Below are 26,338 nucleotides of genomic sequence, written 5' to 3' on the forward strand. Positions count from 1 at the left end.
CCTTTTCATCAGGCAAGGAAGGGGTGATGTAATAATCCATTAGAACTAGAGCACAGGGGACAAAAGAAATGGACCCTTAAGGGAAATTTTCCGTTAAAAGACTATTGAAAAGGTTTGGTGAGAAGAGGTAAAATAAGTAAAAGTCGTCACATAAAAAAATGAGAAAAGGAAAGACAATATTAAGATAAAGAAATGTACTGATGTGGACATGGAAAACAGTCGGAGGTCAAGTTAACTCTTTCTTTCTTTGAACTGGGTATTCAACTAGGCCAGACGTCTACGGCTTCAAACGAACACATGCTGTACAGGTCATCGGTGAAGCACAATCATTAAGGCAAACACTGGCTCTACTCTCTCAAAGCTTCTGTGAGATGAGCAGGGCAAAAAGGGAATGAGTGGATGATCACAGGACATAAACTCAGGTAGGAATCTAATGCCCCGGGAAGGAAAGTTAGCTTTCCCGCTCTCTGCACATGCTGGCGTGTCCCCCTAACTTCAGGCCACCCACTGCACTTCCCAGGATTCTTGCCTACCAACTCCCCATAAAAAGCGTTCCATGTACCTAACTCCAGACTTGAAGTTCCACTTGAAGTTCCACTGTATTGACAATGTTCTTATTTAAATGAAAAACTTGTGGTAGCTCTATTTTGGGAATTCTTTGTAGTTGTTTTGTTTTTTACTCTCTTACTTCCTGCATCAACATTGGAGTTCACCTACACATACTCTGGCACAAACAATTTGTTCAATTTCCTCTTGCTAATTAGTTCCACTGGTTTCAGCAAGGAATAAGATTATAATAAATGCTAAGCTCTGTTTAATAATTTTTACTTTGATCCTCCAATTTGACATTTCTCCATGTGCTGATGTGGGGGCAGGTGAGAGGACACAGTTGTCTAACAACATGTGGTTCAAGTCCTCAGCTTTTGCACCTCTGAGAGAATCTTGTACTCTTCTGATATTTTTAAGGTTGACAACTTAAATTTTTATCATAAATTTAATGAGGATGTAATTTCCATCACATTATGTATGTATTTCATTTTATTTTTCCAGTTTTATTGAGGTATAACTGACAAAAATCATCTATTCATAAAAGACATATGGACACATCCATCACTTCACATGGTGTGTGTGTGTGTGTGTGTGTGTGTGTGTGTGTGTGTGTGATGAGAACATTTAAGATCTACAACCTTAGCAAATTTCAAGTATACAATACACTACTATAAACTAAAGTTACAATGCTATTCATTAGAACCCCAGAACCTATTCATCTTATAAATAAAAGTTTGTACCCTCTGACCAACATCTCCCCATTTCCCCTAACCCTTAGCCTGCCCTTGGCAATCACCATTGAACTCACTGGTTCTATGAGTTTAACCTTTTTAGATTTCACATATAAATGATATCATACAGTATTTATCTTATTTCACTTAACATCCTCCAGGTTGATCCATGTTATCTCAAAAGGCAGAATTTCATTCTTTTTTATGGGTGAATAATATTTCACTATATATATATTTATATATGTATTTACATACATATACACACACATACATATATATGGGCATACATATATGTACATATACATAATAAATATAATTATATACATACCAACGAATATATGTATTTTAATCATATTATTGTTGCAACCCTGGGAGCTGTAGATTTCACTCATTTAATGAAATATGTCCACTAAACAATCTAATTGCTAAGTCTGTCCTCATTGTCAAATCAATAAACCAAATCAAACTTACTTTCATTCAGAAAAGCCTGACCTCATTTTTCAATTCAAATAAATGTACTAATCTGCCTTCTCTGCAAATTTCCCTACCCCCTATACACACACACACACACACACACACACACACACACACACACCAATCAAGTCCAATTCTAAAAGAAAGAAATAAAGCATGGAATCCTGCCATGAATTTGTCACCAAGATAAATTAAGACTCTGCCCCATCTATGATTCTGACCAAAGCTCTCTCTGCTTTACTATTTATAAATTCTCATTCAGGAGCTAAGAATTCTTAAATGGTCCCTTTATTGGGAGAACCAGAGGATTTTGCTCCCTGAGGCAATCAACTATTGAAAGATTCATGCTGGGTAAGAAGCATGACCGTCTCTGTCAAGTGGGAGAAAAGCAATTTGTGAATGGAAAGGTTAGGAAAGGAGAATCAGCCAGCCACAAGAGCTCTCAGGAAACCAATTTTAGGAAAGTAAATACATACATTGAGCACCTAAATACCATTAAAACTATTTTTGCATGTAAAATCCCTGGAAAGTTTCCATGAAACCCCAGGCACACATATACCCCGGTTTAAAGACTAATCTAAGAAACAGCTCCAGAGCTGAACTCAAATTGAAAGCCAAGGAAATGAACTGTGAAAACTGTCCAACATAATGTCCTAAGCACAGAAGCAGAATTACGACACAAGACTGAAAGCTTTAAATATGTAAGTACAACATAAGGGTGCAGAGTTCAGACTGGAATCACCAAACACAGGGCCTGGATTCCAGCTCTACCACTTATGAGCCATGTGACTTTGAATAAATTCCTTTATCCGCCTTTGTTTTCAGCTTTATTGAGCTATAACTGACAAATAACACTGTGTAAGTTTAAGGTACACAACGTAATTATTTAATATTACCACAATAAGGTTGGTTAACACATCCATCACCTCACATAGCTACAGTATTTTGCAGGGGTGAGAACCTTTGAGATCCATTCTCCTAGCAACTTTCAAATACACAATACAGTCCTGTTAACTATACAGTTATACTGTATAGTTCAGTATAGTTCAGTGTAACTATTCAGTTAGACTGAATTCACTTATTCTAACAGTTATTCAGTGGAGTCCTTAGGACTTTCTATATATAAGACCATGTCACCTACAAACAAATAATTTTATTTCTTCCTTTCCGATTCAGATGCCTTCAGTTTTTGTTCTTGTCTGACTGCTCTAAGACTCACGGTTCTACGTTGACTAGGAGTGGAGACATCAGATTTCCTTGTCCTGTTCCTCATTTTAGAGAAAAAGCTTTCAACATTTCACCATTTCAAAAATACAAAAATCATACAATCATTTCAACAGATGTAGATAAATCATTTGACAAAATTCAATATCCACTCCTGAAAAAACTCTCAACAAACTAGGCTAAGGATCATACCTCAACATAATAAAGGGCACATGTGACAAGCCCTTTATTTCCTTAAGGCTCAGCTTCCTCATCTATAAAACACAAGTGATGGTGATGATGTCATGACGATGATGGTGGCAGTGGTGACATAGTGATCTTATTTTAGTGGCTCACTGAAATGTTATGAGGATTGAATGAGATAACATAAGGCACTTAACACCAAACCTAGCATGTAGTAGACACTCAGTAAGTACTAATGGCCAGCAGTTTGGGCTATGAGTAAGAAAAAACTTGTTAACAGTCAACTCAGACAAAATGGAAACATACTGTTTTCAATTACAAGTCTGTCCTATGTCTCTACAACTGCCTTCCATGAATCTAACCCCAATCAGACCACAATTAAGGAAGAACATAAAAAGTTTCCCTTCTTACTAGTCACCTGAGGGATAATAAATAGCACTAAGAAGATTCTACTATTTTAAGCCACTCACAAATCTTTATCTGAATTTCAAATTGTTTAAGGTGCCCAGAGTCTAATAGCATATGACATGGTTAACTACAAAGAAAATGAACTTAAGAGAGCTGAGTTAGAAAACCCCTACAGGTGTTAAGACATAGTCTTTTGCAAACCAAGAGATTAGGAATTTAATTTGCGGAAGTACGGAGGGGACTCCCAGTCATTTGTCTGGGAGAGCTTAGTGCAGATAAGAACTTAATTTGCCTGAATGACCCAGACTTAATATCACAAACATTCTCACTTCTGAAATGTGCCTGGAGCTTTGCCTTTGAGAGGACATCCAAAAAAATCAACAAAAAATTTCTAGAAATGAAGGTATTACCTTAGTAAGTCATAAAAAAAGATACTACTAGACGTCTGTTAAGACCGAATAACATGAGCATATAACCAATGAATTTCTCCACAGATCAAGTTCACTCAAGATTATAAGCAGTTATGGGGCGCCTGGGTGGCACAGTCAGTTAAGCGTCCAACTTCAGCCAGGTCACGATCTCGCGGTCCAGGAGCTCGAGCCCCGCGTCAGGCTCTGGGCTGATGGCTCAGAGCCTGGAGCCTGTTTCCGATTCTGTGTCTCCCTCTCTCTCTGCCCCTCCCCCGTTCATGCTCTGTCTCTCTCTGTCCCAAAAATAAATATAAACGTTGAAAAAAAAAATTTAAAAAAAAAAGATTATAAGCAGTTAATTCCATTCCATTTCAAACTTTGCTACCACTGGTTTGTTTTTTCATCTATACCTCCTCATTTACTAAGGTAAATCAGAAGACTCAATTATACCAATTGCCCCTAAAAACAAAGAACAAATAATTAAATGGTGAAGAAGATTCGGCAACCCAAAATCATGGCTTGTTTTTACTACTGAACAAATTATGACACTACGTGGAGTACTACACAGTATCACTACATGGAGAAACAGCAAAAAGGCAGAGAATCGAGACATCACAATGCTACACCCATAAGATAATGTGTTACACCTGGGTCCTAGAGGCAACTCTGGAAATAATTATATTTCTCTAACAAGGTGCAACAACTTACTATATAAATGAACATAATCCTCCAAAGAACATCAAAAGTAAAAAAAGATATATTATCCAATAAACTGTGATTTGGGAGGGAAAATGTGCTAATCGTCGTAAATGTAATTTTCACATTAGAGATAACGATCTAACAGGTACTGCTTTTCTAAACCCATTCAAGCTGGTTCTTTGAGTCTACAAAGGGATCTCTATGAAAGGCTTCGTTTCTAAATTTTCAATTAAAATGTATCTATGATTTAGACCGGTACCATACGGGGACAAATTTTACAGACTTTTCTGAAAAGTTGAGGCATGTAATGACACTGATGACACTGCATTATTAAAAGGAATTTCCTATTAGTGCAGTAAGAGTAATTTAGAAATGGCATCCTAATGTTACGATACCATAACTCAGAGCAAGTTCTAGATCTTAAGCCAGATAGTTTTCAACATTTATTTATTTTTGGGACAGAGAGAGACAGAGCATGAACGGGGGAGGGGCAGAGAGAGAGGGAGACACAGAATCGGAAACAGGCTCCAGGCTCTGAGCCATCAGCCCAGAGCCTGACGCGGGGCTCGAACTCACGGACCGCGAGATCGTGACCTAAGCCAGATAGTTTTCAAGAAGCAATACCAAATCCTACAAATAAAAATTTCATTGAAGTGTTAAAAGCATTATAATCATCACATCATTTCCTCTGGAAACTAGAATTAACTGTAAGGTAATCTATGATGTTTTGCCTTTATCTGAGAAATTGGATAGGTGATTAAATAAGTGAATTACAGTGTGCACCAGACTTTTTTGGTCCTATTAACTTCCTTAATGTTGAATAACAAAATGCAGTAGGAGAAAAGAACACTTGTAAAATCAACACCATAAGTGATTGCTTCAAAACAGAGAAACTGACGACTGGCTATAAAAGCCAGAGGAAAATAACAGACTTATGACGAAGTTAAAAAAAAAAAAACAAAACAAAACAAAAAATATTTGATATTTGCAAACAAACATAACCCCTGTAGTTTCTTTCACAAATATCTGAGAGAGAGAGAAACAGGGAGAGAGACTGAGTCACAGCCACAAACCTGAAGTGGTTTCACCTGTCCTTTAAGATGGATTCTCTCGATACAAGGATGATGGTCTTTCCATTATTTCTTTTTCAAGCTTATAGTCTACAGAAATACCCCCATGTGTGAGCTAGAAGGACACGCACACATCATAAATCACGGTGGACAGACCAGCTTCATGCTCAGTCAATTCCTCAGTCAACACTCTTCCCCAGTCCAAGGCAGCCTCACCTCCTCTGAGGATTAGCTGCCACATCATCACCACTTGGATTGCTCAGCACTCTTCTTCCACATGCAGCCTTCTAAGAAAACCTTTTGCCTTATTTTCCTCCCACTTTTTTCAGATAAAAAAGTTGAAGGGAAAAAAATACAATGATCACTAATATGTCCTCCCCCAGATTCAACATCTGTTAACAATTTGCCACATCTGCTCCATCGCCCCAACATACACACGTGTATGTTCTTTTGCTCACCCATTTGAAAACTGCAGAAATCCTGATAACCACGCCCAAAACCTTCAGCATGGGATTTGTAAGAATAGCATCTCTAATACGATCACATGTTATTATCCCACCCAAGAAAATAAATAGTAATTACATATGATTTACTATGCAATCTGTGTTCAAATGTCTCCAATCGGTGACAGAATGTTTGTTATCACATCCCCCTTCAACCTGGATCCAATCTAAACTCATACATCACAAGTGGTAATTATGTCTCTACAGTTTCCTTTAGTCCAGAAACTCTCTCTCTCTCTCTCTCACCCTCTCTCTCTCTCTCACGCACACACACACACACAGTTTTTTTATGACAATGACTTTTTCAAACGTTCCAGAAAACTGTCTTATTAAATGTCATGCATTTTGAACTTATGTGACTTTTTTCCTCTTGAGGTCATTTACCTTCTCTATCCCCTGTGTTTCCTAAATCCTTGAAGTTCAGCACAGGATTGATTAGATTCAAGTGAAATATTTTTGCAAGAATATCTCAAATTGGTGATTTTCTATCATTCATCTATACTCATGAGAACGTATTCTTCTGCAAGGTAGAGGTTTCCTTCTTGTTTCTCTCTCCCCTCACTCCTCCTCCCAATCCACTACTCTTTTTGAGTACCACTATAGATCAAATACTTTTACTTATTCCAAAAGCTACAGTCAAATATTCAAACTGTCCCAAATTTGACAACTAGGAACTTCTTTAAGCTGCTGGGTTTTAATACAATGTGATTTAAAAAGTCATCTCCTTTTTCAAAGGTTATTTCTCTACTAAAGAAAATCACCACTCATTCATTTAAATTAATTCAAAATTATCTGCTAAATATTTACCATGTGCCAGAGACTTTTTAGGTGCTGGGGGTATATTAATAAACAACAGAATCTCTACTATCATGGACTTAACATTATAGTTTCTGGAGACAAACAACAGCCAGAGAAATTATTAGGTAATATATCAGATGGCAGTAAGTGCGTAGAAGAAACATAAAGCAGCAGAGTGATGAAGAATGATACAGAGTATATATATTTTAGAGAGTACCCTTCTGATAAGATGACATTGGGGAGAGACCCAAATGAATTTGAGGGAATAGCCTGTATCATCTGGAGGGTGAGAAACCCAGGCAATGGAAACAGGACAAAAACCCTACTTTGGGCGTTTCAAAAACCGTAAAAAGACAGTGTGGCTGGAGTCCAGTAAGCTGGGGCTACTTGTAGGAAGTAAGATCAGTAAAGAATGGACCCTAACATTTTCATATACTTGACGTGTAAACAAGATTGGTTTGTTTTGTATTTTTACCACAAAGTAATAATTTTTCAAGCAGGGGACTGAGCATGGTTCTTGAGTGGGTTGAATGGTGGCCCTCAAAAAGATACTAACATATCCTACCTAAACCCAGGAACTTGTGAATGTGACCTTATTTGGAAACAGGGTCTTTGCAGATCTCATTAGTTAAGATGAGGTCATACTATATTGGGTGGATCCTAAATTCAATGATTGATGTCCTTATAAGAAAATAACACACAGAGAAGACACGCAGAGACACAGACACACAGGAAGAAAGCATGTGGCAGCAGAGGAAGAGCTTGAAGTCTTGGAATTGCAAGCCGAGAAACGCCACGGCGCTGGGAGCCACCAGAAGTTCAGAAGACTCAAGGATTCTCCCTACAGCCTTCAGAGAAGGCCCTGCCAACAGCTTGGTTTCAGATTCCTGATCTTCAGAACTCTGAGAGAATGAATTTCTCTTGTAAGCCACCAAATCTGTGTTAATTTATTAAGGCAGCCCTAGGAAACTGATGCAGTATTTTGTTGCATGAGGCTTGACTGAGCATGGTTTTTCCGGTCCCGCTGGCCTGGATTCCACTCCTGCCTCTACCATTTCCCTACTTCCCAGAGCAAGGTGCCAATCTCATTTTCTTAACTATGAAACAGGACTAGAGTCTAACCTGCCTGTGGTTATTAGGAATCCTCAGTATAAAGCAGTGGTTCTCTACTTTAGCATGGGTCACAGCCACCTGCAGGGCTTGTGAAAAAACCAACTGCTGGGTCCCACTCGGGGTTTCTGATTCCATGGGTCTGGGATGAGGGCTGACTGTCTGCACCAGTAACAAATTCCACATGATGCTGAGGTTGCTGCTCCTACACTCGATCTTAGCCAAAAGGCCGAGAAGTGATAAGGTTACTGCCCCTGAGAGCACACCATGAGAACCAATTCATGGAGACAGGGATACAACACATGTTCAAGAAACTATTCCCTCTTCTTCCTCTACTCTTCCCTTTCCAGAAGTCAAACTGTCATTATCCTATGAAAATACATTTGAATATATATTATATAATCAATCCTATAGCAAGAAATACCCATCCCCAACACATACAAAATTGGATGATGGCCAGACCATCTATAAAAATAGAATTATGACCCACAACTTGCAGCAACCAGCCCAGGAAGCCAACCCATTATCAACAGTAACCAGTACAGGAAGCCAGAGTACAATCTCTCACAACCAGTTCAGGAAGCCGATCAAGAACTTCCGGAACAATTGGCCCCAAATGACCAGGATTAATTAATAACGGACAGCTTCCTTCATTTGTCCTGCTTCTAATTAGCCTGCCTCCAGCTTCCTCATGCAAACAGCCCTAATCAGAGCATACCTGAACCGCCCTTTTTTTCCACTATGAAGCTTCCCCACTCCACTGCTTGCCTTCGAATCTCTGCCAACTGAAAGTGATGATGGCGGACCCCCTTACTCTACCAAGTTCTGAATACATAGCCATTCGTTGTTCTCATTTGGATGGTGTTCATTTTCTTCCACAACTAGGAAAAAAATAACTTAAAATCCTCATTTTATTTTTGTGGCATTTAAAAAAATTTTTTTTACATTTATTTATTTTTGAGAAACAGAGTGAGACAAAGCGTGAGCAGGGGAGGGGCAGAGAGAGAAGGAGACACAGAATCTGAAACAGGCTCCAGGCTCTGAGCAAGCAGTCAGCACAGAGCCTGATGTGGGGCTCGACCCCACAAACTGTGAGATCATGACCTGAGCCGAAGTCAGATGCTCAACCGACTGAGCCACCCAGGTGCCCCTGTAGCATTTTTATTCTGTAACTTAAATATTCCTCCCAAGACAGAACAGTATAGTTGGGGGGTTAAGGGGTAGGGGCTAGGGGAGGTCTTGCTTTAGAACCAGAAAGACCTGGGTTTCAAAAGTTGACTCCTTTAGCTATAATGTTACGCAAATTCTATAATCTCTTTCAACATGAGTTTGCTCACTGATGTTCCCAACGCAAGGAACACTGACCACCGACTATTTAGGGCTGCCCTAGAAAAGAGATGATGACAGTGCCCAGCACAGAGTAAGGGCTGAGTGAAGTCAGCTGTTTTGAGTAGGCTATGATTTTCACCGTTGAAACATTTAATCCTGTGATTCAATAACCTTCTGCCATTAGGTTTGGAAGGTTTTTTTCATTTTGCTTGTTTTTTAAATTAAGTTACTTGGAGTATAGGACCAAGTCCCCCATCTTAGAAAGTAAAGGATGGGCAGTCTAGCATGGATATACTGTTTTGCCTACAAGTGAAAGAAAACCACCAAAACCACTTCATGTAAAATCTCAGGGACAAAACCAAAGTACATCCAGGATTCACAAGGGCTGAATCTGAACTGATAAATAAACCAGGTTACCCTCTCAGTAAATGCTTGGTTTGGTCATCGCCATTTATCTCGCACCTGGCTTCCTCTGCTTACTCAGTCTGCACAGGGCCCTTAAAATAGCCATCCCAAAATGGTAATGATCTGTAACTCGAGGTGGATTTGGGTTACACAGGTGCAGCACCTGTCAGGTCTCATCTAATGGCTCACTTAAGACACAGACATTTCACTGCATGTATCGGATCTCTTTTCCCTCATCAAATTGTAACATACCAAAGACAAAAAGGGGATCATACTCAACTCCAAATCCCCAATACTAGTACAATGCCTGCCATGTAGCCAAATCTCAATACACTTTCATTATTACACAAAGAAAGACAAAAATTTGAGAAATTTTACTTATTGGGATTCATTCTGAAAGATGTGTTAAAAGTTCTTATTTTAATTAGTGATTACATTCGAGTGAATTAATATAAACAGATTTAAATTTTACTTACTATAAAGAGAACTGTATTTACAAGCAAACAATTAGTGATTTAATTACGGCGCAAATTAATCTGGGTACATGACTCTACCACCACCTAGTGGAAGTAGATGTGTATTACCATATTTGAAAACGACAAAGACTCTAAATGAGTTGATGGGCCATGAGCAAAAATACATTTCGACCAGGCACCTGTTGGATTCTAGAAAGTATCCCAGGTTCCATGAGGACAGGCTTAGCTCACGTCTGTCTTGATCACTGCTGTATCACCACAGCCTAGGAGAATGACAAAGCACTTTGTTGGATTCCTATAAATATTTGTTCACTGACTGACTAGACTCTGGGATTAAGAGGAGACTGAGCTATGATCTTCAGGAAAGACATTCAGCCATCTAAAACCATTAGAATTTATTGAGACAATGGAATATAATGTAGCAATTAAAAAAAATACTGAGCTATCCATTGAAAAGGCACAGAGAAAACTTAAATCATATTACTAACTAAAAGAAGCCAATCTGAAGAGGCTACACATTATATGATTCCAACTGTGTGACATTCTGGAAAAGGCAAAATTATGGACATAATAAAAGTATCAGTGGTTCTGGAGCACCTGGATGGCTCAGTCAGTTAAGCCTCGGACTTCAGCTCAAGTCATGATCTCACAGTTTGTGGGTTCAAGCCCTGTGTAGGGCTCGGTGCTGACAGCTCAGAGCCTGGAGCCTGCTTTGGATTCTGTCTCCCTCTATGCCCCTTCCCCACTCATGCTCTGTCTCTCTGTCTCTCTCTCTCTCTCTCTCAAAATAAATAAATGTTAAAAAAAATTCTTAAATATCTATCAGTGGTTTCCAGGGGTCAAGGGAAAAGGAGGGATGAATAGGCAGGGCACAGGATTTTTAGGGCAGTGAAACAATTGTGTGCTACTCTGCTGATGGACACATGCAATCATACATTTGTTCAGACCCACAGAATGTACAACCAACTCCATGAGCGAACCCAGTGGGGGGATGTTGACAGTGGGTGAGGCTGTACAGGTGCAGGGGTAGGGACATATGGGAACTCTCTGTGCTTTCCACTCAATTTTGCTATGAATCTAAAACTGTTCATTGGGGGGAAAAGTCCATTTTTTAAAAAAATCAATAAGATTTTATACTCTTGACTATAGATTTCAAATGAGCAAACGTACATTTAACGCATACATCAAAAGTATGATATTGTTTTCAAATGCCTAAGTCTATGCTTAATAAATGTTACTTCTTCACCCCCATTGCACAACCCCAACTGCTAACACCTAGGTAGCTACCATCAAGTAGCTATAAACAAGCCACTGTTTCCTCATGTATAACATTAAGACAGCTAGACTAAATCTCTCACTCCCTTCCTAATTTAATACTCTTTTAATTTAAAAAAAAAAGAAATAATACAATGTAAACTTTCCTAGAGTATAGAAAAAGAAAGAAAACTGTCAAATACTACAGCATGACACAGACACCAAAACCTGACAAAGAACAGATGACAAATTACTGTCAAATCTCACTTGCAAATATTAATGCAAAAACTTTAAAAGTAACACCAAAAGAGCACAGAAGTGCTCTAAGTGAAAGATAAGCTATGAGTACAATGTATTCATTCCACTGATGCAAGAAGAGTTGAATAGTAGGAAATGTACTCATATAAAGAACCATATAAATAGAAAAAAGAAAAGTTAATGATCATCTCAGTGTATGCCAAAAAGCATAAGACAATTTTTTTTTAACGTTTATTTATTTTTGAGATAGAGAGAGACAGAGCATGAACGGGGGAGGGGCAGAGAGAGAGGGAGACACAGAATCGGAAACAGGCTCCAGGCTCCGAGCCATCAGCCCAGAGCCTGACGCGGGGCTCGAACTCACGGACCGCGAGATCGTGACCTGGCTGAAGTCGGACGCTTAACCGACTGCGCCACGCAGGCGCCCCAAGACAAAATTTTTAAATCATTCCTGATTTTTAACACTTAGCAAAGTAGCAATAGATGACTATTTAATATAACTGAAAAACGCAAAATTTTATATCGGTCCAAAACTCTCTAATGTTTCATTGGAAACATGACTGAAACATTAAAATAACAAAGCATCAGAAGGAATGAAGCAAGCTCACCATCATTTTTTTTTAAGTTTATTTATTTTGAGAGAGACAGAGAGAGAGAGGGTGCATGCATGTGCACGGGCATAGAAGTCAGGGAGGGGCAGAGAGAGAAAGAATCCCAACCAGGCTCCATACTGTCAGCACAGAGCCTGATATGGGGCTTGAACTCATAAATAATTACATCGTGACCTGAGCCAAAACCAAGAGTCAGACGCTTAACCCACTGAACCACCCAGGAGCCCTCACCATCATTTTTTAACTTTGATCTAGAAGTATTAGCCAACGCAAGGGAAAAAAGATATGCTTTTTTTTATTCATCAACCATTTTTATGGTGCTTACTATGTGCCAGACACTGTTTTAAGCACTTTATAAATATTAATTTAATTCATATAATCTTCATAACAATCCTATAAAGTGTACTATAATTATCCCATTTTACAGATGGGGAGATGGAAGGACATAGGGAAGTAACTGGCCTAAAGTCACACACTAGCGAGTTATTGAAGGTGCCATAAAAACCCAGCCAGGGAGTGGTTCGAGAGCCCAAGCTCGTCACCACCACACTATATAAATCTCTATACTGGAAAGAAGAAAAAAGTACCCATACATTCAGATGTTATGACTGTAGCTAGAAAACCCAAGGGGGAAGAAACCAAAATGCTGTTAGAAATGAGTATTCAGGAGAGTGGTTGATTACAAAACATCAAATAAATAAGCAATAGTATTTTGATATGTTAACAACAAACACTTAGAAAATATATTTATAATAAAGGCGCCCTTTATACTAGTGACAAGAAAAAAAAAACCTAACTGGAATTAAAAAGAAATATACAGCTCCTATTTGAATAAAACTTTACATCTCTGCTAGTTTATCAGTGAATACGACCTCCAAATGAATAGGAAGTGAGGTATTCAAAAGACGCCAAGGGCTCCTCAAGCACCTAAGCTACAAGAGTAGCTTAAAAGAAGGTACTCAAAAGTACCAAGCTTAAAAGACCCACCCTTCCCTTCCCCCACCTACCTGGATCAGGTAAGTAATCTGTTTATACCCAATTTAAGGCCAGCCCTCAACAACTGTAATGTCTTGTGTCACCAGCCCAAGAGCATGGACAGGATACAGAGGAGCTTTTCGGCAAATTATTAGTAAGCCTCAACTGTGCTCACACAACAGTGAACATGTTTACTACCTGAAAAACACCAACTTTCCAAACAAAGAGACAGAAGGGGAAAATCTAAAAGGTACACGTGGATCTTCTCATTGGCTCCTATTCTAGTTAAGGACCTTGACTAAAGTTGAGCAGTTAATGCCCAGATGAAGACAGCTGCTTCCGCCCAGCTGACTCACATTAGGTCCATGTGTGAGAAAATTGTTCACACTGCAGAAAGAGAAATCCTGAAGAAATACAGAAATATGCTCCCTGAAAAGTAAGGCTCATTCAGCTATGAAATGAGTTGAGAAGGGAAACTGCAATTCTCTCTAGGAAATATTTTTATAGGACAGATATGCATCCATAAAAAGCTGTTGTGCATTTTGACAGGGTTAAATGCCTTCAGTGTCAAGGTGAGCCCCATAACTTCTCAGTCAGCCAAGCAACCAGTCAACAATTTGCACAGTTCCTACTATGAGCACAACTCTCTGCACCACTTATAATGAAACCTAAGATATGGTTCCATCAAGGAAAATACTGATTATATGGTTGGGGACATAGAATAAACACACAAAGAGAACACAAAGCAATGCATGAAATAAAATAAGGCTAACTAATAATAGAAGAACTTCTCTCTGCTTTCCCATATATGTTTTAGGAACGAGAATACAAAAAGCAGTCAATCAGAGCAGAATTTTATTTCCTCCAACTTTTAGAAGCCGAGAGGATTTGGAGCTTTTTAAGAATATAGAAGTAAATAACCTATAGCAATGGTAATAACTGATCAGAGATTACTGAAAACACACTAAAACCTCAAAGAAATCTCAGTACTATTTATTCTCCTGCTTCATTAAAGCAGTCACTAAGTAATCTAAACACTTCTATACACAAGTCACTGTGCACGGCTCCTTTGAAGAAGCCAAAATGAAACAGATAAAAATACACAAAGAATTCTTACATAAAACAATAGGACCAGTTGTTCTGAGGGCAGCTCTTTAACAATGAAAGAACTGGGACTGAAATTCTTAAGTCTGTAAATGAAAAGAAACAGTTAGCTGTGTGTCTGTTTATGTTGTGAGGATAAAACCCACATATGGGGTTAAATCACTGTCCTCCGTAAGTATGGGACACTTTACAACACCACAAACTTACAACTGAGGAAGTACAGTGACAGTTCACATTAATTCAATTCAACAAATATGCACTGAATTATATTATGCTCAGTGCCTGAAATGTGAAGTTGCCTAAGATATGGACCCGGTTTGTTGTGTTGCTGTCTTTAAATAAGGATACAGCCAAGTCCAAGTACTTGATCTGAAAAAGCTCATGTTACAGAGTTCTCTTTTTTGGGAGGTGGGGAATTACCTTTAAAAAGTAAGGTTCCTTGAAACAGTCCCATTTTTCCAATCATTAACTACCTAACCAAGAAGCTAGAGAACTGGAAAATCACTACATTTTACTTGTAAGAACTGAGCAGAATAATGAATTGGAAATAAAAATTAAATATCTCTAAACCTAAAATGCTGTATTGGTTCAATGTAAAATTATGGCATCCTACATGTACATGAAATTTTATTTACACAAAATCTATCACACAAAGCAAGATATACCAGCTAATATTTCACTGCACTATTAGTAAGTGTAAAGAGGTTTCCAAGTAAGAAATGTGCTCTGTTAAAAGCTTTAGGGAGACGGAACCTCCCAATCCTGCAGAAAAGGCAGATACAGCCTTGAGGCAAAAATGCTAGGAAGTGACAGAATGCCTTCTTTACAATTTGCGGCTAGGTTATTACCCATGATAAATTGATAACCATTCATTAACTTTGAGAGCAATAGACAACTGGCAGGCTATTTCATGCCTCAAAGAATTTATGGCAAAAATGACAGGTGACTTTGAATTCAGAAAATAAAATGGATTCTTGGAAATTGTTACTTTCATGCATTCTTCTTCTAAATAAACTTGGAGGCAGATACAGATATTTGCTGTGGATGAGAATTAAAGGTCATGATTTTCCACATCAGTGACAAAAGGATTAATGTTTATCAGTTTCATCAGCCTGTCAATCAAAATATATACGTGAATCAGGCATTAAAGGTATCCCAATACAAAATCACTCTGGATCATAAGAAAGAAGATTACACAAAATATACATTAATAACATAAATTAAAACAGGGTGCAATTAAGATTTAGGGACTGTGTTTGCAGGTTCCCCTCGGCTGGCACATCCTTGCCTCCAACCACAATGCTGGCGTTCCCTAATTAGGGTTTTTGTCTGGTTCTTTTTTCTTCTAATTCTCCCTGTTCCCAAACTGATCTATACATAAGGCTTCAGCTATCAGCTATACTCAACTATCTCCAAGAAAACCTCTCCCTGAATTAAAATGACTGTCACCTCTAGCTGCATATTAGCATCACCTCAGTCATTTAGAACATACCAAGCTGGGTCCCTATCCCAGGTTAATTAAATCAGAGTCTCCATGTGTAGTGACAGGGCCTGGTTTTGTTGTTGGTTAGTTTCTCTGATGAGCGGTCAAGGTCCAGGCCTACTGCTCCTTCACATACATCCATCATGCCAACCCTCTCCTGATAATCTCCACCTGAATACCCCATAGGCACCTCAAATTCTCTCTTAGCTGACATACTCATCCACCAGCACTAAACTAGAGCTTTTACTCTCCCTCTCTCTTAACTGACCACAGGAGCATCAGGCAGTCCTTCCTCTTTGCTTCCACAGTACTCTGTCCATACCTTCATGAAAGCATTGAATACGATTTATAGTAACTATGTGTATGCCTATCTCCCCTGTAAGACTGGGTAGTTGTTTTCTGTTTGTCTCATCTTAGCCCTCAAAGCATCCACATATGACTGGTATGAGGGTGAGTGATAACCAAAAGCCAAATTTCTATAGTCAGGTTTAAGAAGTAACTACAAGACTGGAAAACTGGAGACACGGCTAAGGAATGATGAACCAGACAGACATAGGATCAGAGTCATGAAGGACACAGAGGAAGGGCATGGTGTACCTAAGACCTAGCTTCATTAGCCTCTACCGTGTACATGGAGTGGACCTGACTGATGAAATCTGACCCTGCACTGAAGCCAAACAGCCCTAAAATGTCTATCTCCCCAAATTTAAGCTCTTTTCACCCTCACTGCCACAGCCTGTAGGCACCTCCATCACCTCTGCCTAGACTTTTTTTTTTTTTCAACGTTTATTTATTTTTGGGAGAGACAGAGCATGAACGGGGGAGGGGCAAAGAGAGGGAGACACAGAATCGGAAACAGGCTCCAGGCTCTGAGCCATCAGCCCAGAGCCTGACGCGGGGCTCAAACTCCCGGACCGCGAGATCGTGACCTGGCTGAAGTTGGACGCTTAACCGACTGCACCACCCAGGCACCCCTGCCTAGACTTTTAAAAGAGCATCTTAATTCATGTCCATATGGCCAATTTCTTGCCACCCCAGGCTGAGACTGACCACAGAGTGACCTGTAAAAACCAGTCTCCTCCCATTACTCCTTCATGGGAAATTCTCATGTGGTTCTCAGAGAATGATGTCCAAATACCCTACCATGGTCCAGAAGGCCTTTCTCAACCTAGTTCTGACCAGCCCCTTCAGCTATTCTCTTACTATAACCAATACCATAACCAATTGATACTCAAGTGCTCTCCATCAGGCCACAACCTGGTTCCTGTACATAAGCTCTTCTTATAGTAAAAATGCACAATCCATTACCCACACACACCCAAATTTTACAAAGTCTGCTCAATTATTATTAAAGGCATACGATAACCTCTTCGATGAGGCTACAGCAGAGGAACACTCCCATGCATTTACTTTGTCTTTCCAAAAGTTTTTCTGGAGGCCCTACTATGTGACAGGCACTGGCATAAACAATCCTGTAGCACTTGGTTCAAACTTGAATTATGATGTTTATAATGTTGTACTAAAAATATTTGTGTTTTTACCTCCTCCATCAGTCTGTGTTTCCTGTAGATAAGAACCATAATTTCTGGTCCAGCTCTCTGATTTTTCTGACTTCAGTCCAAGAGCGGCCCAAAATGCACGAAGACTCCCTCGAGGGCAGTTCATAGCTATAGCAGCCCCTGGATCAGACTACAAGGACTGATACTGAAATAAAGGCTGGAGCCCACATGGAGAATACAAATAGTGAACCGAAAAGTGAAGAAAGATCAAAGCAGGTCTTCATCCCAGATAAGAAGGACACAGGTAAATGTGACAAACAGGGCATGGAAACTGGGTATGGAAAAAACTAAAGACTAATTTTGAACTAACATCATGAATTCAGCTCATCTGTGCGTGACTTGATGCACTTTGCTGGAACAGGCTCACAACCTTCAAAGGGCAAAACCACTCTAAATACACTACATTCATCTTTGTAACCATCCCACAACCTAACCCAGTACTAGGAATGGATGCTGCAAAGTGTGCTGGATTGCCACTTCTGCAAGCAATGATCAAACACGTACACATGCACACAATGCATTCATATGACCCAGAAGGTAAAACAAAGCCATGAGAAACACTAAACTTCAGAGCAGGATGACAGAAGAGATCTAGTCTAAAACTAGTGACTTGAGATTACTAACACCTAGCACACAGTACGTATCAAAAGACGAATTTACTAATTCTACCATATACAAATCACTAAAGCCTGGACTGAAATATAAAATCAGGAGCCCTGGACATAAATTGTCTGTTATATGGACTGAGCATCACAGAAAACCATTCCATAGCAAGGAAAAGGAAAAAAAAAAAAAAAAAAAAGGCAGCCAAGCAAAGAGAAGCAGAGATGAAAAGATGCAGAATAACATGCCTGGGTTCTTGAAGGCTTTCCAGTCCCTAGTTTCCGATCCTTTCCCAAGTCACAAGACACACACCCGCCCTTCAGTTCTGACAGACACCCTGAATCCTTTTAATATATTCTTTGCTTAAGCTAGCTCCAAGCTGGTTTCTGTTACCTGACAACAGTAATACAAGTACTTTGCCTCCGCTGCCTTAATCACATCCAAGCACCATATTGCCAAAAACATCTACTCCTTTTATAGCTCCTATTTCATTTCTTACTCTTCTTTCCAACCAATTTATTCTATTAATATCTACTGATCACCTGCTTCATGCCAAACACTGCTAGGACCTGGAAACAGAGTCCCTGCACTCAAGTTCACAATCGGCATAAGGACTTCTTTCAAACCACAGTCCTTGACCAATTTGTAAAATCAATTTAGTCAGTCCCAAGAAGCACTTTTTAAAAATCTGAACATAAGAGAATAAAGACAGAAATAAAAGGTAAGGTTAAATATTGTTTTCTACAACTTTTGCTCCAATTACATGTATGTTGTTACTGGATAACAATGCAGTATGTATTTCTTACTGTGAGCCACGAACAAACAATTTTAAAACGACCAATGGAAACCAATTTGACAATAAATTTCATATATTGAAAAAAAAAAAAAAAACGACCAATGGGTCCCTATTTCCTAATAACCTCAACAAACTCCAAGGAAGAGGGCAGACAAAAGTTGTGCCTTAGAGAATCCATTAATGCTTTAAATAATAATAAATAATTTTAATTGGCATATCCTTAGTTTGTGTTGATTTTACATGCTTGAAAAGTTATCGGTTTGCCTCAAGTAGATTAAACATTCCTTCTTGCTTAGTTTTAATTAGCTAAGCAAATCCTTTTCTCTTTGCTTTAAACAGTACAGAGAAAGTTCACATCAGCATGTCAGAATTATTATAAACTCTTAATTAGCTAAGTATAAATTTAGTAAACTTCTGCCATACTTACAATGAATGCTGACCAAGCAAAACCCAACCATCATCAGGGTAACTATTCAGCTACAAGAAATGACAAGTTAGCCTGGAAAAAAAGAGACCGTGAGGCAGAAGACAGCTATGTTAAAATATTATTAAAGGCATATAAGGACTCTAAAGCGTTTAAAGTAACTTCTGAAAAACATTAGTTGAAGAGAATGTGAGAATAATACATCAAATAAGCCTTGGCCATATTCTCATATGTCTTATATTTTCCAAGTATCTTGAACCTAAGAATCTGAGTTCATTTCAAGGAAAATGAAATAAAACATGTTTATTCTCTATTGGCTGCCAATCTTTATGAGATAGAACTTATGGTACATTAGTCCACAAGAATATTTACTGAACACCCAGTATATGTTGCTCTAGGAATTACACAGAATGCCATAAATGACATGGAATGTCATGAAATACTGACATGTTAAAATCCATCATAAACGTTTAGGACAACTTTAGTGGCAGAAAATAATCACGTCATAAGAATGTTCCCACAGAAAAACAAAAACCTATCATACAAAGTATGGAAGTCTATTTTCATGTTTTTCAAAAACATATACATATACATGCTACTTATTCATCCATTTGGTTACAAAGAAGTATGTAACTGAAGGTGAAGAAAAATATGTGTAAAAAATTAAAATTGAGGGGCCCCAGGGTGGCTCAGTCAATTAAGTGCCCAATTCTTAATTTCAGCTCAGGTCCTGATCTCACGGTTCATGGGTTCAAGCCCTATGTCTGGGTCCCCGCTGACAGCATGGAGACTGCTTGGGATTCTCTCCCTCCCTTTCTCTCTCTGCCCCTCCCTCGTGTTCACGTTCTCTCTCTCTCTCTCTCAAAATAAATAAAGAAACTTAAAAAAGAAATTGAAATTGATAAAACGTACTCATATTTTTTTTCTGCCACAAGGAAAGTACTGCCATTACCTGATTTTCACAGTGGCACATACTTCTAGCTTCACAGAACATCCATGTCCATTCTTGACATCTGAATGAATGAGCATTCATTCTCATTTAGTCTAAATTAATTGCAGGTCTGACTAATTCTAGGTACATAAAGATGAAGGCAGTCACAATTTAGAAAAAGCAAACACATAAACCTAACTATAATTTAATTCACAAAGTACAACAGAGAAGAATATCTCATACGGTGTGGTGGGGAAGGAAAGGAAGGCTTTTCCACGAAAGAAGTGAATTTAAAACAAAGGGGAGGAGGCACCCAGGTAAGGTATGTGTGAAGACGCAGGGAGGCCTGGCATTCTGAGCCCAGCCAAGAGGAAAAGAATCAGCCTGCTGGGTGTGCAGCAGGGCAGGAGAAGCACCTCCAAGCAATCTGGTTATTGCTGAAACAAGTTCAGGGCAGAGACAAGATAAGCCTGGAGTTAAAGAAATGGTCAGATTTGGGGCGCCTGGGTGGCTCAGGTCATGATCTCGCTGTTCGTGAGTTTGAGCCCCGTGTCGGGCTCTGTGCTGACAGCTCAGAGCCTGGAGCCTGCTTTGGATTCTGTGTCTCCCCCTCTCTCTCTCTGCCCCTCTCCCACTCATGCGCGCGCGCGCTCTCTCTCTCTGTCTCAAAAATAAACATTAAAAAAAAAATTTTTTAAGGGTCAGACTTTATGACCCTTTTTGGACTTCATAAGAAATCAGGATCCAGAGAAATTTCAAAAAGCTCATTCTGATGGCTGGCAGAGGATGGATTGGTGCATAAGAAATCAGGAGGGAGTAAAGTCACTTGTCAGAGTTGCTGCATGGGGTGGCACCCAGGTGAGATAATGAAGGCTGGAACTGACAGTGGGAGGAGGCAGGCAAGAAGGAGAACTCGAGATAAGCTTAGTAATAGAGAGTAAAGTTAGCCAGGCTTGCTGACTGACTGGAAAGAGAGGAGAGAAAAAGTCAAGAGGTGGTTCAAGATGAGGCAAGGAGGGATACATAGGCACAGTAAGGATTTTAAGCCCTGAACTACAAACAATAGCTAAGAGGGCAGTAAGAATGGGTACCAGGTGATGAGTCAGGAAACTATGGCAGAAATTTAGACAAGAGGCTATGGGATGATGGAACGATGGTTCTGACTAGGGTGATGACAGTGGTGATAGTGAAATAAACATATACTTGAGAAATATTTCGTCGCTAAAATCAATGGGATTTGCTGTCCATCAGGTTGATGGGGCAGGAAGGAGAGACGACGTCAAGAATGCCCCCCAGATTTCTCATAAAGGCAAAACAGTGGTACCAATCACTGAAAGAAAGTGGAAGAAGCAGATTTAAGAAAGTTTGAGAATATACAGTGTTTTAAACATGTTGAATTTCAAGCACCTCTGAAATATCCAAGTAGAAATATCAAGTAGGCAGCTGAATATAAAGGGCCAAAATTCAAAAGAGTGGCCTCTTCACACTGAAAATACAGTTGGGGGAATTATGTGTATATAATCAACTGTAACCATGCCTGAAATCCAGAGGAAGAGGAAGAATATGGACCGAAAAGATGGTCTACAAACAGGCACTGAAAAGGTCTAAACTTCTAACCTTTGGATGCGAGGTGAGGGTAACCCTACCAAGGAAACCAAAATGGCATCTTCACTTGTAAAAAAAAAAAAACCTTTTGAGAAATTTAATTGTGAAGGAAAGGAGATAAAACAATACACAGCCTTAAAAGGAGATGTATAAGGTAAGGAGCTGCTGTTTTACTTGTTTCTGATGGAAGACAATGGAGAGACAGGTTAAAGATAAAAGAGGGGACACTCAATCGCATAAATTCCAAGACGGTTGACATATAGCATCCAGCAGCCCCACAGAGGGATCAGCCCCTCCTCTCCAAGAAGGTGTCTGTTCAAACAACAGTTTGTGTGACTCTAGGGTGGTGGCTGAGGAAGCGACCCTGGAACCACACAGTTTCCTCCAGATTCTCACAGTTCTTCCAGCCTGTTGCCATTGAGGTACAAATGGTCCTCTGTGGCCTTTTTTTTTCAGGGGATCTGTGAATGTTTATTTATCAATAGTAGTATCTTACTTGGTGCTGTATGTGAAAGCAAAGAAAGACAATGGTTGTGTCAAAAAATCTTTTTTTAGCTTGATGGAGGGCATCTGAGACTGTCACTTATTATATCTTCTTGCTTTAGGAAGTAAATTCCTCAAAAGTGAAGAGCACAAAACGCAGGGAGGGACAAAATATAAATAAAATGAAAGCCTCTCAACTAAACCTCTTACTTGGTTTTCCAGATGCTATGTCTTTCAAGATGGTAATAAGAAGAAGACAGAAAAATACCCTCAACAACAACCAAAAATCATCACATGGTACACCTTAAACTTACACGGTATGTCAATTACGTAGCCATAAAGTTGGGGAGAGGGGAATGCCCGGACACCAATTAAAGGTTTCTTGTCAAAATCTGTTTCATTAGACCCAATGGATATGACAGGAGATGGTCTTCTATCAAATAATTTGGATTCTCCATCTAATGACTTGAATCACTTTGGGAAAAATAGACTAATTCACAAATCTGGTACTAATGCACGTGTAGGAAAAACTGTCAAGTGCTATCACCTGCAGATGACCAAAACCTGACAGCATCTACTTTTGAAACTATGCCAAAAACACTGCTGATAACCTCTCCCATTGCACAGGAAATCAATACTGATATTAAAACATTAGGAAAGAAGTTCAAAGTTGGGAAGAAGTGCTGGAAGAACACCTATTGCTAAACCAATGGGGAGCTGGTATCACTCCATTATTTAGGACAAGACAGACACAACACTGGACAAAACTGAGTTTTCATATACAACAGTATGGCCCCTCTTTACCCTGACAAAAACTACACAATATGCCTTTTTTACATTTACATACAGTTAAGTTTTTGATATACAGTTCTATAATTTTTCATGAAATGCATAGATACAAAACAGTTCCATTATCCCCAAAATTCCCTGTTGTACTCCTTTGCAGTCAACCCCTCTCTCCCGCCCTGCCCATGCCAAATGACCTTTTGGGACACTGTGCACACACTACTGGGGTCCACAATCACAGTCATTTGTCTTTGGCCATTAAGAGATGGTACCACAGAGATATATGATAGCCTTTTCGTCCTCTACCCAGGCCACTGCCTACCTACTGCCCATTCAGTGCCTTCACAGTCCACTACCAGAGCAAAAGACAACTTCTAGAATCACAGTATGACAAGTATATGCCAAAAAGAACAAAGAGTATTGTCATATGTGGTCAATTTCCTTGCCCAACCACTGAAGCAGCCTTTGCTGCTGGCCATCTGCTTTCCACCATCACCACATCGCCTATCTACTACCTCCCGAAAAGGTGAAGTCTCATCAACTACTTCTTTAATCTGTATCTTTTTACCTTTTTGACAATTTCTCTTGGTTGGAAAAAGCCTTAAATATTATAAATTTCACTATCTCCTAGTCCAGGCTTGGTGTTAGTTATATTAATAAAAGCTAGAGAAATTTACAAAAATGGCTGGCTCCAGATTGGGGAGGCAAGATACAGGATAAACCTGGAACATTTTCTTGTGCCAGAGAGTAAGAAGGTGTTCCAAAAAATTATGGAGGAAGATCAAAAAATACAGGAGCCAACATGAAGGGGCTCCCATGAGTCAAATCTGTGACAATTTCAGCATCAAAACAAACAGAACAATAATGGATTGTAACCCACTGAATAAAATAGGTGGTTTATTATTTCTAAATTATCAGTATGAGTCCATACCAATAAAAATTAGATAAATGAGAAGGGGGGACTCCTCCTTTGAAGGAAATAAACACTAATAAATGTGGGGAGTGAAGAAGTTAGAAAACTTATTATTTTACAACCATCAGAGTAAATACTGGTTCAGGCAAAAACCAATCATAAGCAGATGCTAAATAAAGGGGGGGGGAGGATGATGAGGATTTGATGTTTTCACTGTCTCAAAGTGTCTACCCACAGACTGGCTTGTTAGTTACAAGGGGAAAAACTGTAACTACTCATCCCAGACAGTACCCTAACCAGATGATGAAAATTTCACCAATGAGGAACACAGGGACATTGTGTGCCTCCTGATGTGACATCCTGAAAAGGAGCATCACTTATGCAGTACTCTGGCTGGGAATGAACAATCCAAGTCTCATCACCAGAAAACATCAGACAAATCCTAGTCTAGGAACAACTTATAAAATAACTGATTTGCATTCTTCAAAACTACTGACATCAGAAAAATATTAACGTCATAACAGACTAAGAAAGGCTAAGGGACTATTCCAGATTAAAGGAGACTAAAGAGTCATGGCAGCTGCATGAAACATGGGATCCTAGAATGGATGCTGGACTGAAAGGAAAAAATGCAACAACGGACATATTTAGAACCAGTGGCAAAACTGGAAATATGGAAGAGATACAAGTATTGTGTGAATGTTAAATTTCTTGGATTTGATTAATCATACAGTGGTTATAGAAGAGAATATCCTTGTTCTCAGGGAACACACACTGAAGTATTAAGTAAAGGGACATTATATATGCAAATGACTCTCAATGGTTTAGAAAAAAAAAACTGTGTATGTTTGCAGATAAAGAAAAATAAATACAGGGGCACCTGGGTGGCTCAGTCATTTAGGCGTCTGAATTCAGCTTTGGTCATATCTTGTAGTTCCTGAGTTTGAGCCCTGCGTCAGGCTCTGTACTAACAGCTCAGAGCCTGAAGTTTGCTTCAGATTCTGTGTCTCCCTCTCTCTCTCTGTTCCTCTCCCTTGACTTCTCAAAAATAAACATTAAAAAAAATTTTTTAAGAAAAATACATATAAAGCTAATGTGGCAAAATGTTAAAATTTGCTGAATTTGGGTAGAGGGTATATGAGAGTTCTCGGTACTATTCCTTCAACTTGTCTATAATTTTGAAATTATTCCAAACTAAAGCTTTTTTAAGTGGTTTGCCTAACTTTAAAACATTTTTAAAATAAGAATACATTTTAAAAAATAAGAATGCATTTATACTTCATCTATAATTTTAAACATAATTAGCAAGCTAACAAAAGATACTTTCCAAAAGATACTTTCCAAAGGAAAAGATCTAAAAATCGACGTGATATAAAGCACAGATAAATATTTTATGAGAGGATTAAAGCTCCAGCTAGCACAGCAATTATGCACTGGTGCTCAGCTTATTGTTTCAGTTGGATTTCATTTTGGGCTCATCAGGGATCCCCCGAGTAAGATTAAAACACTTTATCTCTTATCTATAAATAGATCATTACATTTGAATACAAAATACTTCTATAAAAATGTAGGAAGACTATTCCTAAGTCAACGAGGTTAAGAACAGCACAGGCACCAAATCTATCTCCTAATCTCATTAGCCTCTAAAAGCTAATTAGCAGGAAGCACAATTCAAATATTGAAAGTGGAGGACATTCATTCAGACCAATCTTGGGAACAAAAACCTAAAAAAGGTGTTACTTATGGTATGTTCTGCTATGAATAATTCTATTTCAAAAAATGTAAGCATTCGACCAAAATACTTGATTTTAGTCTTCTAATGAATCCTGATGTTGTTTCAGTAATAAAAATATGGGAAGGATACAAACTAAAGGTTAATTACTGAACACAAGCCACAAAGGGCCTCAAAAACAAAAAAAAAACAAAAAAATAAAAAAACAAAAAAACAAAAAAAACCACTCACCACATTTCTACAAACACACTCACCTGGCACCCATACAGAAAGTGCCACAGGAGCACCTGGGCAGCTCAGCAGTTGAGTATCCCACTTCGGCTCAGGTCATGATCTCACAGTTCATGGGTTCGAGCCCCACATCAGGCCCTCTGCTGTCAACACAGAGCCCACTTCAGATCTTCTGTCCCCCTTCCCTCTCTGCCCTCCCCCACTTGGGCTCTTTCTCAAAA

The 26,338-nt window shown here is 39.0% G+C and overlaps 1 protein-coding gene and 2 long non-coding RNA genes across 6 annotated transcripts in view; 1 reads left to right on the forward strand and 2 right to left on the reverse strand.

The window, feature by feature from the left end:
- The window catches only part of SMYD3 (SET and MYND domain containing 3), a 682,604-nt gene that overhangs the window by 609,731 nt on the left and 46,535 nt on the right, over nucleotides 1–26,338 (reverse strand). The window lies entirely within an intron of this gene.
- On the forward strand, nucleotides 35–24,184 carry LOC128313026 (uncharacterized). The gene is made up of 3 exons (XR_008293133.1): nucleotides 35–422; nucleotides 17,608–17,857; nucleotides 22,678–24,184. It is a non-coding gene; the product is annotated as an uncharacterized LOC128313026 (long non-coding RNA).
- LOC128313025 (uncharacterized) lies at nucleotides 9,085–20,877 on the reverse strand. Its single transcript, XR_008293132.1, has 2 exons — nucleotides 17,027–20,877; nucleotides 9,085–16,809 (listed from the first exon to the last, which is right to left on the reverse strand). It is a non-coding gene; the product is annotated as an uncharacterized LOC128313025 (long non-coding RNA).

The sequence above is a fragment of the Acinonyx jubatus genome, chromosome E4 (assembly GCF_027475565.1).
Source record: "Acinonyx jubatus isolate Ajub_Pintada_27869175 chromosome E4, VMU_Ajub_asm_v1.0, whole genome shotgun sequence".
Taxonomy (NCBI): Eukaryota; Metazoa; Chordata; class Mammalia; order Carnivora; family Felidae; genus Acinonyx; species Acinonyx jubatus.